This window comes from Canis lupus, chromosome 4 (assembly GCF_048164855.1).
Source record: "Canis lupus baileyi chromosome 4, mCanLup2.hap1, whole genome shotgun sequence".
Taxonomy (NCBI): Eukaryota; Metazoa; Chordata; class Mammalia; order Carnivora; family Canidae; genus Canis; species Canis lupus.
Genome location: NC_132841.1, coordinates 48,782,825 through 48,799,626, shown reverse-complemented (window position 1 = coordinate 48,799,626; position 16,802 = coordinate 48,782,825).

Genomic DNA, 16,802 nt, shown 5'->3' with positions numbered 1-16,802 from the left:
TAAAAAAATAATTAAAGGGTCCTTTCTCCAGAGCTGCTTTCAGAATTCTCTTATTTTTGAATTTTGCAAGTTTCACTATGATGTGTCTTGGTGTTGACCTGTTTTTGTTGATTTGGAGGAAAGTTCTCTGGCCTCTTGGACTTGAATGTCTGTTTCCCTCCCCAGATTAGGGAAGTGCTCAGCTATAATTTGTTCAAATAAACCTTCTGCCCTTTTTTCCTCCACTCTTCTTCTTCGACACCTATGATAGGGATATTATGGCATTTTATAGGATCCCTGAGTTCCTGAAGTCCATATTTGTGATCTAATAGTTTTATTTCCCCTTATTTCCAGCTTCAATATTTTATATAATTTTATCTTGTATATCACCTATTCATTTCTTGCATCTTCTTTGATATTACATCCAGTCAGTTTTGCATCTCAGTTATAGCATTTTTTATTTTGGCCTGACTAGTTTTTAGGTCTTTTATCTCTGAGGCCAGGGTTTCTCTGGTGTCATCTATGCTTTTTCTCAAGTCCAGCTAGTAATCTTATGACTGTTATTCTAAATTCTTATTCAGATATATTGCTTTTATCTGTTTTGAGCAAGGCTATGGCTATGATTTTTGTCTGATCTTTCTTTTGGAGAGAAATCCTCCATCTTATCATTTTGACTAAGTTACTGCCTTTTGCATATTATGAAGACTTGTCATCTTTCCTGCTCCTGAGAGTAATGCTAAATTTAAAAGGTGTCACACACTGTCCAGGGCCTGGTGCTTAAGGAGGTGTTTCTGGTTTATGCTGTGTGCACTCTGCTGTTGTGTTTTGTCAGCTCTTTCCCACAGGCAAGTCATCCACAGAGTTTCTCTTTGCTTGCAGTGGGGAGTGTTTGACCCTTTAACTAGGTGCACTTTGATTTGTTTAACATAAACCTGACAGGAAGAAAACAATTCTGATCCAAAAGAAGAGAAAAGGAAAAGGATTTAAAAAGCAAACAGACAAACAAAAAACTATAAGCCTGATTCGAAAGAGAAAAGAAAAGGAAAAAAAGAAAAGAAAAGAAAAGAAAAAGACTCCCAATCCAAAACAAAGAGAGAGAGAGAAGTGAATAAACGAATGAACAAAAAGTATAAGCCCAATTTCAAAGAAAAAAACTAAAAAATGGGAGGAGAAGCCTGATCCTATTTCCCCAAGAACTGAAGCTGATACTTTGGAGCATTATGATCAGTAGACTTGGTTCATGCAGGGGGCTTATACCGGGTCAGTCAGAACTGGCCTAGTAAAGATGCCCCTGTAGGATACAGGGAAGCAGCAATTGGAGTAAGCAGCTCTAGCCTCCACTGGGGGTGCTGTGTGGCTCATTGAAGTCCAACTACACTAGTGGGTGGGAGGTAGAAGATGGTATCACCCCATCCTCTTCTCCCTGGGGAGGGGAATATGTGGCCACTGCTGCTTAGGAAGCCCTCAGAGAAAAGCAAATAATTTCCCTTACTGTGGCCCAGGCCTCTGTCAGATCCCTGCCCTCAACCTGTCTGTGCCCAGGCCATTGGCCTACCCTGCACCAGAGTTTTCTTATGCTTTATATTTCTCATGCACAGGAGGGATTCAAAACTCCAAATCTTAAAGGACCTAGCAGACCCACTCCCCTCCCCACAGAGAAAGTCTTGCAGTGTTGTGCCCAGTGTAGCTCTGTCCCAGAAGGGCAGTCCCATGGCCATTCAGGTGCCTTGAGTCTATAGTAAAGCACAGCAAAAAGCTGCAACCAGGTTATCTGTCCTCTACATGTGCCTCTGTCTCTAGATGTAGAATGGTCAATCAATGGTGCCCATGGATCCCTCATCCTTGGAGAGGCAATATACACTCTTCTAAATGTACTCTAAGAAGGAGAATATTCTCTCCCAGTGTGAGCCAGGGGATACCCACACCACGCTGTCTACCACTGGCTCCCAGATCTCCAACCTCCTTTTCCTCAGGAGCACTGCTGCCCATCCAGCTTGACTTCAGCAAATGGCATGGAATTTTAAAACCTCGGTTTTGCCACAGTCAGTTCCTCTCAATTCCCCAATCATTGGTCCTTTCTTACATGAACTCAATGCACCTCCCTCTTTCCCTGTCCTCTCTTTGCAAAAATTTCTCCCACTCTCTCCTTGGCCCTGCAGCTTTTCTCTCCCCTATTCATGTCTCTGAATCTCAGAGCCACATGTTCTCTCCTTCTAATTACATAGATTGTTCTCTTAACCCTCAGATCAATTTCCTAGTTGTTCAAACCAAAGGTGGGAAAAATACTTATTTTCCCAAACAACAAAAGCAGGAGTCATCACCAAGAGACCTGCCTTACAAGAAATGCTGAAAGAAATTCTTTAAGCTGAAGTGAAAAGATGCTAACTAGTAACATAAAAACATATGAATATGAACAACCCACTGGCAAAGCCAAGTATATAGTCAAATTCGGAATACTCTAATAATGTAATATGGTATTGTATTCACCACTAACTCTAATATAAAGGTTGAAGGGCAAAATAAAAATAGCTGTAGCCACAATAATTTGGTAGTTAATATATTATGCAAAGAGATATAAAATATTACATTAAAAACATGAATTGTGGAGGGGAAATAAAAATCCAAGATTTCTATATATAATGGAAGTTTAGTTGTTATTAGTATAATATAGACAGTTATATCTATATTTGAAGTAAGCCTCAGGGTAACCATAAAACAAAAATTCTAGGAAATACAAGAAAAAGAAAAAAATCAAAGTATACCTCTACAGGAAATCAATTCACAAAGGAAGATAGCCAAGTCTTTCAAGCTCTTCCCAAAAAATGAAGATGAGGGAACACTCCTCTACTCTTTCTATGAGGCTAATATTACTTGAAATCAAAGCCAGACAACAATACTATAAAAATTGGAAAATAAAGGCCAATACCCCTGATCAATATAGATGCAAAAATTTAACAAAACTTAGGTAACTGAATTCAACATCACAGTGTAACAATCTTACACCATGATCAAAGTGAGATTTATGGCTGAATGGATCAAGATATGCAAATCAATAAATACGATATACCACATTAATAAAATAGAAGATAAAAATCATGTGATCAACCCAATAAATGCAGAAAAAGCATCTGACAATATAAAACATTCCTTCATGATAGAGACTCTCAATAAATTGAGTATGGAATGAATATACTTCAACCAACAAGAGCCATATACAACAGGCCCATAGCTAACATCATACTTAACAAAGAAAAGTTGAACGATTGGGATCCCTGGGTGGCACAGCAGTTTAGCGCCTGCCTTTGGACCAGGGCGCGATCCTGGAGACCCGGGATCGAGTCCCACATCAGGCTCCCGGCATGGAGCCTGCTTCTCCCTCTGCCTATGTCTCTGCCTCTCTCTCTCTCTCTCTCTCTGTGTGACTATCATAAATAAAAAAAAAAAAAAAAGTTGAACGATTTACTTTTAAGATTAGGAATAAGACAAGAGTGCCCACTCTCAAGATTCACAGTCACAGCAATTAGTCCAAAGAAGAAGAAGAAGAAATAATAATAAACAAACAAAGGAAGGAAGGAAGGATTAAAAGACATTTCAATCAGAAAGGAAAAAGTAAAATTGTCTCAGTTTGCTGATGACATGATCTTGTACATAGAAAAATCCTAAAGAATCCACACAAAAAATGTTAGATCTAATAAATTCAGTAAAGTTTTAGCACACAAAAATCAATATATAAAAATCAATTGCATTTCTAACACTGGTACTAACAATGAACTATAAGAAAAGAAAAATTTAAAGATCTCCTTTACAATAAAATCAAAAACAATAAAATGCTTGGGAATAAATTTAACCAAGAAAGTGAAAGATATAAATGCTGAAAACTATAAGACACTGATGGAAGAAATTGAAGAAGCCAGAAATAAATGGAAAGTTATCCTATGTTCATGGATCAGAAATGCTAATATTATTAAAATGTCCACACTACCCAAAGCCATCTACAGATTCAACACAATACCTTTCAAAATTCCAATAGCATTTTTTACATATATAAAAAAAAAATCCTAAAATTTGTGTGTAAAATACAAGACTCCAAATAGCCAAATTAATCTTAAGAAAAAACAAAGCTGGAGGCAAACTTTCTGATTTCAAACTATATTACAAAGTCATAATAACAGTATGATACTGGCATAAAAATAGAAACACAAACCAACAGAACAGAATCAAGAGTTCAGAAATAAAGTCTTGCATCTAAGATCAACTAATATTTCACAAGGGGGGCAAGAATACTTAATAAAGAAAGGATAGTCTCTTCAATAAAAGATGTTAGGAAAATACAACTGAATAGTCATATGCAAGAGAATTAAATCAGACCTCTATCATAGATCACTCACAAAATGAAATGAATTAAGACTTAAAGGTAAGATCTGAACCCATAAAACTCCTAGAAAAACATATTAAGGAAGAAAACTCCTTGACATTGGTCTTGGCAATGATTTTTTTGGCTATAACTCCAAAAGCACACAGAGTGCCTGGGTGGCTCAGTTGGTTAAGCATCTAACTCTTGATCTCAGGCCATGTTTCAGTCTCAGGGTTATGAGTTCAGGCCCCACTTTGGGCTCCATGTTGGCACAGAGCCTACTTAATTAAAACAAACAAAAGCACAAGCAATAAAGCAAAAATCAAATTAAAAAGCTTCTGCTTAGAAAAAGGAACCATCAACAAAATGAAAAGGCAAAATGGAATGGGAAAACATTCGCAAATCATCTATTTTGATAAGGGATTAATATCCAAATATATAAGAAACTCACAAGTCAACAGAAAAAAAAAGTAAGGAAAGAAAAAAGATCTGATTAAAAAATGGGGAGAAAAAAATAAAAAAATAAAAAATGGGGAGAGAACAAATACTCAATAGATAAATGAAAAGGTGTTCAACATTACTAATCAACAGGGAAGTGTAAAACAAAACCACAAGGAGGTAACTCCTCACACTCATTAGAATCATGATTATTAAAAAGATGAGGTTACAAATGCTAGCAAGGATGTGGAGGAAAAGGGACCTTTGTACACTCTTGGCAAGAATGTAAATTGTATTCTCTATGGAAAATAGTATAGAGTTTCCTCAAAAAAATAAAGTTGAACTACCATATGATCCAGTAACCCCATTACTGGGTCTTTATTTGAAGAAAAAAATAACAATAACAAAACTAATTTGACAAGAAATATGTATGTATGTTCATATCAGCATTATTTACAATAGCCAAGATATGAAAACAACTCACGTGTTCATTGATGAATGAATGGATTAAGAAGTGTTGCATATGTATACAATGGAATACTATTCACCATAAAAAAATTGAAATCTTGCCATTTGCAAGAGCATAGATGGACCTTGAAGGCATTAAGTAAGGTGAACTAAGCCAGACATGAAAGGATAGATACCATACAATCTCATTAATATGTATAATTAAAAAATAAAACAAAACAAATAGAACCAAGCTCACAGATAACCCAGAGAACAGACTGATAACCAGAAGCAGGTGACATACGTGGCAAAATATATGAAGGAGGTCAAAAGATAAAAAAAATTCTGGTAATAAAAAGAATAAGTCATGAGGATATAGTATGCAGCATAGTGAACACAATTAATGATACTGTATTGCATATATGAAAGTTGCTAAAAGAGTAGATATTAGAAGTCCTCATCACAAGAAAAATAAATTTTGTAATTATGTATGGTGACAGATGCTAATTAGACTTATTGTGGTGACTATCTAACAATATATACAAATATCAAATAATTGTTATATACCTGAAACTAATATAGTGTTAAATGTTAATTATACCTTTTTTTAAAAAATTCAAATATAAAACACAGACTGTGACCAAAAAACAAAAAAAAGAAAAAAGAAAAAAATGGCAAAAGGAATTTTAAGCAGTGTACTCTGATAAATTTGCTTTCCCTGGAGTTTAGATTAAGAATTCTAAACGTCTATACATGCGTCTTGAAATTAAATAAAGTAAATGGATAGTAGATGGTGGGAGTATGTTTCTAAATATTGGAGTGGAATGTAACACACAAGGAGGGAAATAAGAGTAGAATGATCAATGTGGCAACAAATTAGAGTCAGAGATATCAGCATAAATTCATGTTTAGCTTAATATTGACATAGGTGGAAATGTATAGAAATATTTATAGACAAGTATATATGCACAAGTTAGTATACACACAAGATTTCCTTGTTCTGTCAGCTGTGAAAGCCTAAAAGGAACAACTCACCAGTAGTAGGCAGCACACCTTAAGTCCAGATCTTGATTTCTCATACCATTCTCAGTAAAAGGAACCCAAACTCCTTGAAGAAATGTCTGAAAAAAAAAAAAAATGTCTGAATCTAGGATTATGGCAGTAAGTATACAAGATGAGTATGGGAGTATCTTATACACAAATTTTTTTAAAATAAACTCAGATTAGTGAGGGTATGTCAAATGGCCAGGAGCCAACAGCAAGAGCTCCCAAAGGCCAAAGCTGGAAGAATTTAAGCAACAAATAATAAAGTTGTATTAGATTATAACCCAAAGTATAAAATATCCATAAATCCATATAAATATAAACAACTGATTAAATAAATAAATAGATGAGAGGAAATAGAAAAATCATTGATGTAGGAGAATTCCAAATAATTTAGAAAGATACTACCCTTCAAGGATGTTAAACACAATTGCCTATGCCCAAAGTACAGATTATGCATAGTGACTTCTTTCCAAAAGGTAAAGTATGGAAAGTGGTGGAGGATAACTTTATAGTGGAGAAACCTGACAAATCCTATCTGAGGCAGGCAATCAAGATTAACATCAACAGTGAGAACTCATGTGATAGTATGATATGATATGATATGATATGATGATATGATATGATATGATATGAGGATTGTCCTTTTCCAATTGAGGTCAGAGGTCAGAGACCAGAAAATAAAGGAACAAGAAGAACAAAACAAAATAAAACAAAGGGACCACTACAGTAAAAAACAAATTTTAAAACAAAGTAGTCTAATCATGATAAAATCACAATAAAAGTCCAATCTGGAAAACATTCTACCAAATTCATGAACAGTACCCCTCAAAACTATCAAGGACATCAAACATAAATACAAAAATCCTCAGCAATATATTAGCAAACCACATATAATACATTGAAAAGAACATTCACCATAATCAGGCGGGAGTTATTCCTGGGATGGAAGGGTGGTATGATATTTTCAAATCAATCAACTTCATACACATCAACAGAACAAAAGATACAATTTATATGATCATTTCAATAGATGCATAAAAAGCATTTGAAAAGATTCAGCATCCATTCATGATAAACATTCTTAACAAAATGGGGTTAGAGGGAGCATACCTCAACTGCCATATATAAGAAAAAACCCAAAGGTAACATGGTGAAAAACTGAGAGCTTTCCCTTTAAATACAGGAACAAAACAAGGATGTCCACTCACACTTTTATTCAATATAGTACTGGAGCAATCAAACAAATAAAAGAAATAAGAGGCATAAAGAGGTAAACTGTCACAGATTACATGATAATATACATAGAAAATGCTAAAGATTCCACCAAAAAAAAAAAAACTATGAAAAGTAATAAATTAATTCAGTAAGGTGGCAGGATACAAAATTAATACCCAGAAATCAGTAGTGTTTTTATAGACTAACAATGAAGTCACAGAAAGATAAACAAAAGAACAATCAAAAATTTATAATTGTACAAAAAGAATGAAATACCTAGGAATAAACTTAAGCAGATGAAAACCTATACTCTGAAAACCATAAAACACTGATAAAAAATTGAAGATGACACAAATGGAAGGATATTTCATGCTCATGGATTAGAATAATATTGCCAAAATGTCCATATTATCCAATATAATCTTCAGATTCTATTTAATCCCTAACAAAATACTAACAGCACTTTTCACAAAGCTAGAACAAAAAATACTAAAATTTGTAAGGAACTACAAAAGACCCCACATGGCCAAAGCAATCCGTAGAAAGAACAATGCTACAGATATCACAATTTTAGATTTCAAGATATACTACAAAGCTGTACTAATCAAAACAGTATGGTACTTGCAAAAATAGATACATAGTTCAATGAATCAGAATAGAGACCCCAGAAATAAATCTACATTTATATAGTCAATTAACCTATGACAAAGGAGACAAGAATATACAATTGGAAAAAGGAAAGTCTTTTCAATAAATAGTGCTGGGAAAACTGGACAACTACTTGTAAAAGAATGAAATTGGACTACTTTCTAACATCATACATGAAAATAAACTCCAAATGGATTAAACACCTAACTGTGAGACCTGAAATCATAAAAATCCTGAAAGAGAAGGCAGTAATTTCCCTGACATCAGCCACGGCAATATTTTTCTAGGTATGTCTCCTAAGGCAAGAAAAACAAAAGCAAAAATAAACTATTGGGATTATATCAAAATAAAAAGGTTTTGCACAGCAAAGGAAACCATCAAGAAAGCAAAAAGACAACCTACTGAATGGGAGAAGATATTTACAGATGATATATTCGAGAAGGAGAATATGTAATATGTAAAGAATTACAAGCAATTGTAATTCTGTGAGGCCTTTATCCCTAGAGGCCTCTTGATTATTGCTTGTAATCAAGCAATATGTAAAGAACTCAAGCAATTCAACAGGAAAAAAACAAACAATCTGATTACAAAATAGGCAGAAGACCTGAAGAGTCATTTTTCCAAAGACACGTAGATGGCCAACAGACATTTGAAAAGATGCTCAACATCACCAATCATCTTAGGGAAATGCAAATCAAAACCACAATGAACTATTAGATTGGCTAAAATAAAGAACACAAGAAACAACAAGTGTTGACAAAGATGTGGAGAAAAAGGGAATTCTCAAGGGAGGTGAAAGATGGCAGAGGAGTAGGGTCCCCAAGTCACCTGGCCCCACAAACTTACCTAGATAACTTTCAAAACATCCTGAAACACCTATGAATTTGACCTGAGATTTAAAGATTTTATTTATTTATTCATGAGAGACACAGAGAGAGACAGGCAGAGACACAGGCAGAGGGAGAAGCAGGCTCCATGCAGGGAGCCCGATGTGGGATTCGATCCCGGGTCTCCAGGATCACACCCTGGGCTGCAGGTAGGCACTAAACCAATGAGCCATCCAGGGATCCCTTGACCTGAGATTTAAAGGAGAATAGCTGGAATGCTACAGAAAGAAAAGTTTTTGCTTCTAACAAGGTAGGAAGACAAAAATAAAAAAAATAAAAAAGAATAAAGTGAGGGAGGGGAACCAGGACAAGCAGGGCTAAAGCGGAGTGGCGAGAGACTCTGGGGCAGGAAAGCCCAGCCCTGGAGAAGCACGAACTTTAAATCCGCACCAGTTTTCCCTGAACCGAAAAGTGCTTAGCAGGGAAATAGGGCAAAACCACAGGAGGGGCAGTGAAGCCCCAAGATTCCTAGACTCACTATAAGAGAAGGGATGCCCGCAGGAAAGCACCCCGCAAACCGTGGTCCAATGTCAGTAAAGGGCTGGAGACCCACAGACCTTGGGGCATTTGTCAGGTATGCCAGCTCTGGAGTGGCCCTTACCCCAGATCCCAGCACTGAAAGGAGGTGGCTGTGCCCTGTTCCCTTTGGGAGAGGTGGACCCCAGGAGTGCAGGTCCAGTGGTGCAGGGCCCTGGATCCCAGGGAGCCCAAGCGGACAAAGCCAGCGATCCTCTGTGCCTCCTGGGACAGGTGGAAGCCGGGAGGGCACAGGACAGTGGGACCTCTCCTGCCGCTGGGTGCTCTGCAAGCTGTGCAGATCAGTGCACCCCGGCCTGCCCCCAGGACCATCTAGGCCTGTGTGCACTGGGAGACTGCGGTTAGTTACTCGCAGGGAGCTCGACTCCAGAGCTGGAAATCTGGCCACCATAAATTTTGTTTTTCCTCTTTGTTTCACCTTGTGCCTGGGAGAGGTGGGGCCTCTAGGGATAAAGGCCTCACAGGATACACAGCTCCCACTGAGCCCAGCACCTGGCAGGGGGCAGGACAGCTCCCCCAGGCGCACACACCTGAGGATCAGCACAGCAGACCCCTCCCCCAGAAGACCAGCTGGAAGAACAAGGGAAGAGCAAGTTTATTGGCCAAGCAGACTGGAAAGCTCCAGGACTGAAGTATATAGAACTAGAAGGTCTTTTTTTTTTTTTTTTTTTTTCCATACGGCTTTTTTTTAAAAACCTACATCTAATTTATTTTATTAAAATAACATAATTGAGGAACCATCAGATAACTGTATTTTGTCCGGCACGATAAAAACAAAATTAAAACCCAAATCATCAAGAAAACCTGTGTTCCCGGCTTCCTTGCATACACATGATGTGGCTGAAGAGAAAGTCTGGCCCGGCAACCCCGCCGCACAGGGGCCCCTCCTGGAAGACAGGGTCAGCACGACGGAGGACCCCTCCCTGCGGGCGCAGCCGGGAGGGGCGGGCCACTCGCCTTTTCTGGAAAACCGTCCCACTGCGCTGGAGACCTCCAAGGAGTGTCCCCAAAGTCAAGGTCCGTTAGTCCCAACACAGGCTCCTTCAGGCGGCCGTGGGCTCTGGACGGTCCTGCACTGGGCCGTTTGGTGTGTGATGTGCAAAACTACCTGTTTGACTCCACCCCGCTCTCTCTGCAGAACAGTCCTTCCTAGGAGAAGCTTCCTCCGAGGGCTGACACCCACGGTCCACATGGCCCGATCAGGGCCGGTCTGTCTGCGACCTTCGCTTCCCCTCTGAGTGCCTTTCCTTGCCCTAAAAATACTCACTCAGCCAACAGCTGGGGCCCAGATCACGTCCTGCCATCTGGCAGCTATGGGTACAGCTGGAGAAGGCTCTCGGCTCAAGAGAAGGGGGATGCAAGGAAAGGGAGCAGGCCAGACCGGCGTGTCCAATGGCTTCCTTCTCCCAGGGCCAGGAAGGGTAGAAAAGAAGGCAACATGAAGTTAAGGCCCTGTGAGTAGTCTAGAAGGTGCTTAGCAGCAGCTTCTCTGAAAATGAGCTCTCTGCCTCCAGGGAAAGGGAGCAGAAAGGTGGTGCCTGCCGACTGCCCTTAGAAGACTAAAAATCTCCAATATGTTTTCTCTTTTCTCATCTTAACTACAATATTTGACCAGCTCTTGATTTTTAAGTTTTTTCCTTTCTGACTTTCATATTTCTACAATTACATGTCTTAGATATATTTTTCACTTCTGGATTTCCTTCAATGTATTCAATTTAATTATGGGAGATTGGGGATCCCTGGGTGGTGCAGCGCTTTGGCGCCTGCCTTTGGCCCAGAGCCTGATCCTGGAGACTCGGGATCGAATCCCACGTCGGGCTCCCGGTGCATGGAGCCTGCTTCTCCCTCTGCCTGTGTCTCTGCCTCTCTCTCTCTCTCTGTGTGACTATCATAAATAAAAAATAAATTATGGGAGATATACAAGATATGGGTATTTGTTTTTTGTTTTTTCTGCCTCGTTTAGTTTTCCATGGTGGAAGTTAGTACCTTCTAAAACACAACCAACATACATCCAGAACCAAGTGGAATACTGTGTTGGTTTATTCTGTGAGATTATATTCTCTCTTCCTTCTCATTCTGTCACCCCTCTTTTATCTTGTTTATGTTTTTGTGGTCAATGTTGGGGCTTTCTCTAGGTATTGCTGGTTTATATAAATTTGGGATTGAGCATCTTCTAACATATATAACAAAATACACTCAGAACCAAGAGGATCACCCTCTAGGACCCCTCAAGTAGACTATATTCTCTCTCCACTACCACTTCCTCACCACCAACATCCCCCCTTTTCTTCTTTTTTTGCTTTATCCTCTTTCCTCCACTTTTTCTTTTTTCTTCTTTTTTGTTTTTGGCTTTTGGCTTTTTATTTTTATTACTTTGTTTTAAAATTTGTTTTTCATTTTAGTGGTTCCTTTGTTTTATTTTGTTCTGTTCTTCTTTTTCTTTTATTTTCTGGTCTCTGACCTCTGACCTCAATTGGAGAAGGACAATCATCATATGGTTTCACTCATATGGGAAATATAAGAAATAATGAAAGGAATTATAAGGGAAAGGAGGGAAATGAGTGGGGAAAATTAGAGAGGGAGACAAACCATGAGTGACTCCTAACTCTGGGAAACAAACAAAGGGTTGCAGAAGGGGAGGTGGGCAGATGGTTGGGATAACTGGGTGACGGGCACTGAGGAGGGCACTTGATGGGATGAGCACTGAGTGTTATACTATATGTTGACAAATTGAACTTAAATTTTTTAAAAAATTAAAATAATTATAATGCAAAAAAAGAGAACACTTATGCATTATTGGTGGGACAGTATGGAGGTGCCTCGAAAGAAAAAAAAAATCAAGAACTGAAATACCATATAATGCAATAATTCCACTATTGGGTATTTAGTGGAAAGAGAAAACAGGGAAAGTTAAAATACTAATTGAAAAAGAAATATGCGCCCCTATGTTTATTGCAACATTATTTACAATAGCCAAGATATAGATGCAACTTATGTGTCCATCAATAGAAGAATGGACAAAGAAAATGTGATGCATACACACACACACACACACACACACACACACACACACACTGGAATATTAACTAAAAAGGATGGACAACATGGATGGACCTAAAAGATATTAGGCTCAGTGAAGTAGGTCAGAAGGAGAAAGACAAATACCATATGATTCATCCATAAATGGAATCTAAAAGAAAGTGAATTAACAAAAAGCAGAATCAGAGCTATAAATACAGAGAACTGATGGTTGCCAGAGGAGAGGTAGAAGAGATGTTGGGTAAAATGGGAACAGGGGAGAGGTAGATACAGGCCTCTAGTTATGGAATGAGTATATCATGGGAATAAAAATCAGTGCATAAGGAATATAGTCAATGATATTGTAATAGCAACATATGGGAACAGATGATAGCTATACTTGTAATGAGCATAGCATAATATATAAACTTGTCATATCACTAAGTTGTATAAATGAAACTAATGTAACATTGTATGCCAACTACACTCAAAATAAGTAAAATAAAATTAAAATTAAAAAGACTGCCAAGGTCATCAAAAACAAGTTAAATCTGAGAAGCTCTCACAGCCAAGAGGAGCCTAAGAAAACAAGACAATTAAATGTAATGTGGTATTCTGATGAGATCCCAGAACAGAAAGAAGAGATTAGGCAAAAAACTAAGGAAGTCTGAGTAAAATTTGGGCTTCAGTTAAAAATATATGAGGGGCACCTGGGTGGCTCAGTCGATTAAACACCTGCTTTTGGCTCAGGTCCTGGGATGGAGCCCCACATCATGCTCCCTGCTCAGTAAGGAGTCTGCCTCTGCCTCTGCCCTCCATGCATGCTTTCTCTCTCATTTTCTCTCTATCTCAAATAAATAAATAAAATCTTTAAAAAATAATATATTAATGTTGGTTTACCAATTGGGCTAATGTGTCCTATTACCATGAGTTATTAATAACAAAGGAAACTAGGTGTGGGGTATGTGGGAACTGTAGTATCTTCGCAACTTTTGTGTAAATCTAAAACTATTCTACAAAACTAGTATCACAAGTTTCCTAAAAACAAGTATCACAAGAAACAAAAAGAATTTGAGGAATGTAGGAAAGAAAAATAAGTATTTTGACACTTATGAACTTTTAAGAAAAATAGCATCCCCTGAATAAATACCTCCATATATTAATTTTTAATTAACTTAAAAATTTGAGCATGGGAAGGATAAATACTAATTCTCAATATATTAGAATATTATAAGAATAGAGCAACTTTTTAGCAAATTCTAAAAGGTAGAACTTCTGAAAAAAAAGAAATGATTCGAGCAGCGTTTTAGGGCAAACTAATCTGACCTTCCTGAAGTAGATGGAATTGGTATTATCAAAGAATAAGATCGCCTCTCTGAGGGACTCTCCTTCAATTCCTAGGAAGGCTCTTTCTTCATTCTCTTACCAAAACATTAAAAAAGATGGGCCTGTAATGAACTACCACGGACTGAATGGACAATGATCAATTTTCACGGCAATCAAACAAAATAGGATCATGAAATCTCAGAGCTGGTGAAAACTCCAAGGTTGACCCCTCATTTCTGACATGAGGAAGAGGAGAGCCTGGGAAACAAGGGGTCTTATCCTGTTAAACATGTTTAACTAGTGGCTCAGTTGACTCTAGAACCTCCAGGGCCATGCTCCCTCCAATGTGCAACACCAGTAACAGTGAACAGCTGCTGCTTGTTACTTCTTACAGCCATTCCTTTCCCTAAACTGTCTCTGGTTTCCTCCCTCTCCTGACAGCGCTTCTCACTACAGGTGCTCAGTGAGCAGATAGAGGTTAAAATAGCCATCTACTTAGTACCCCACGCATCCCCCTAGGCAAGGTAAGACTAGGCACATAGGAGTAAATTTACAGTTCCATCCCTGAAAGACAACAAGTTGTACTAGTATAAAGCAGCTCTGCCATAAGGTGACAATACTGGAACTGGAATGTTCAACTTCACACCATAATAAACTCAGAAACTTCATTAAAGTAATATTTGCTTATTAAACTGGAACCAATTAAAAGTAATCAACAAAAAGTGACCCATTTCTTCCAGTATATTAATTTAATTTCTATGAGAGTAAAGTTATACCTCGAATTAATCACTTCAATAGGAGCTGGTTAAAATAGTTAGGTTTTCTATCCTATCAATTTTAAAACTAAAATGGAGAAAAACACAAAAGCATTTCAATTTAAAGGAAAGTGCTGCTTTGAACTTGAAAATAATCAGATAATGAGCACACACAGCTATTTTTCCAGCTTGGATTTTAATTAATTTTCTTTGGTCTGAGGCTGATATGCATCCAATAAACTTGCAAATTTAGCAATTATCTGTAAAAATCTTTTCCTTTAAATAACTTGAGAGTTGTCTCCTGGGACTAAAAATACAAGCAACAGATACAGAAATGTTTAAAAATGAAGATTCTCCCTGACTAAAATATAATTAGAAATGTGAAAAATCTGTGCTGAAATTAGTTACCCCCAAATTGCATCATTCGACCATGAATTTCAAACTTATTAAACTTTCAAAACCTCAAAGGCAGAGGAAAATGTCAGCAGTTGATGGCATGCAAGAGTAAACTTTGTATTATGGTAATGGCTTTGCAAACCTCGAAAGCTGAATTTCGGAGCAGGAAGATCTCTGCACACACCTAAATCACATTGTGTAATTCACATTTGTTCAACATACCCCCATAAATGGATCCCTTTCCCAGGAGGAATGGGGTAGTTGACATTAGATTTGGATGGTGCCGCCTATGCTCTCAATGCCCACCACCCCTTTCCCATAAAAACATGGAGCCTTCTCTACTACTCCTCAGGCCAGGTGTTTGCTATTACTTAAATAATATGAAACTTGTATTCTTTTAACCTCATCTGTGTTTTCTCCATTCCACTTTACCCTAAAAGTCAAGACTATTTACTCTGGTATCTTTATTTCCTCATAGAGCACAAGACTTCCAGCCTTCCAGCTGTTTGCCTTCCAGCTTAAAGCAATAGGTCTAAAATATAATACAACCTTTACTCTTCCTCCCAAAATAAGGTGACAGTAAATAAAATGTATTTTTCAGATCCAAGATAAGCAAAAGAGTAGCTATGAAAATGGATAATAATTAAAGAATAATCAGTAAATGGCGCTCCCTTCAATGACTCAACACAATTGATTTAATGGTTAAGAGGCAGGCACTGGAGTCAGACTTATAAACTTTAAATCTTGCTTCTCCCACTGATTAGCTATGTGACTTTAGGCATAATGCTCCTCTCAATACATCCTCACCATATTCTTAGTTTAAAAAAAGAAGAGGGCTGCCTGGGTGGCTCAGTCAGTTAAGCGTTACCTTCAGCTCAGGTCATGATCTTGGTTGGGATCCTGGGATAGAGCCTGGCGTCCAGCTTCCTGCTCAGCAGGGAGTATCTGGCTTCCTGCTGAGCAGGGAGTCTGCTTCTCCTTCTCCCTCTGCTCCTCCTCCTTTACTCATCTCTCTCTCTCTCAAATAAATAAAAATCTTAAAAAAAGAAATTTAAAAATGTTTAATATATATAACTAAATATATAATATACACATAATTATATAATATATATATATTAAAGCCCCTCTTGTGCTTCTCATGCTCATCTCACCATTTTTATAGTTCAGAAGGAAAAATATGTATATATTAAATATATAAATATATATACATATAATATGTATATTAAAGTCTCTGGGGTGTGTCCCATAAGTACTGATTAAATACATCTTTTTGAAATGTCAAATAATTAATAATTTTATTATTTTTTATCTTTTAGAGGGCATTTGTGCTTTACTAAACATGTATCAGCCAGCCTATTATGTAATCCAGAGGCCACTTACACAAGTTCCTTAAAATGTCTGAGTTTCAGGTTTCCTCCTGTGTAGTTCTTATAGAATTAAAAAGACAGTAAATGTCCTGCTGTTTGTTGGCTGTAGAGAGTCAGCAGCCTTTTCATTCCCTTCTTGACTTCCCCCCATATGGCAGAGACTAGAAGCTTGGGAACTACATTTCTCAGACTCTTTTGCCAACATGATTCTAGATATAGTTTAAGTTTTACCAATTTGGGCAAGTTTTGGAAGACAGAAGACAGCCAAAAGGTTATTACTCTTTCTCTAGCAGCAAAGGGCAATCATGTGACCTTTGGCAGACATGAAGTTTTGCAATGGCCTCTGGGTATTTTACCCTGAGTTACCTACCTTACACTATAAGTTTTC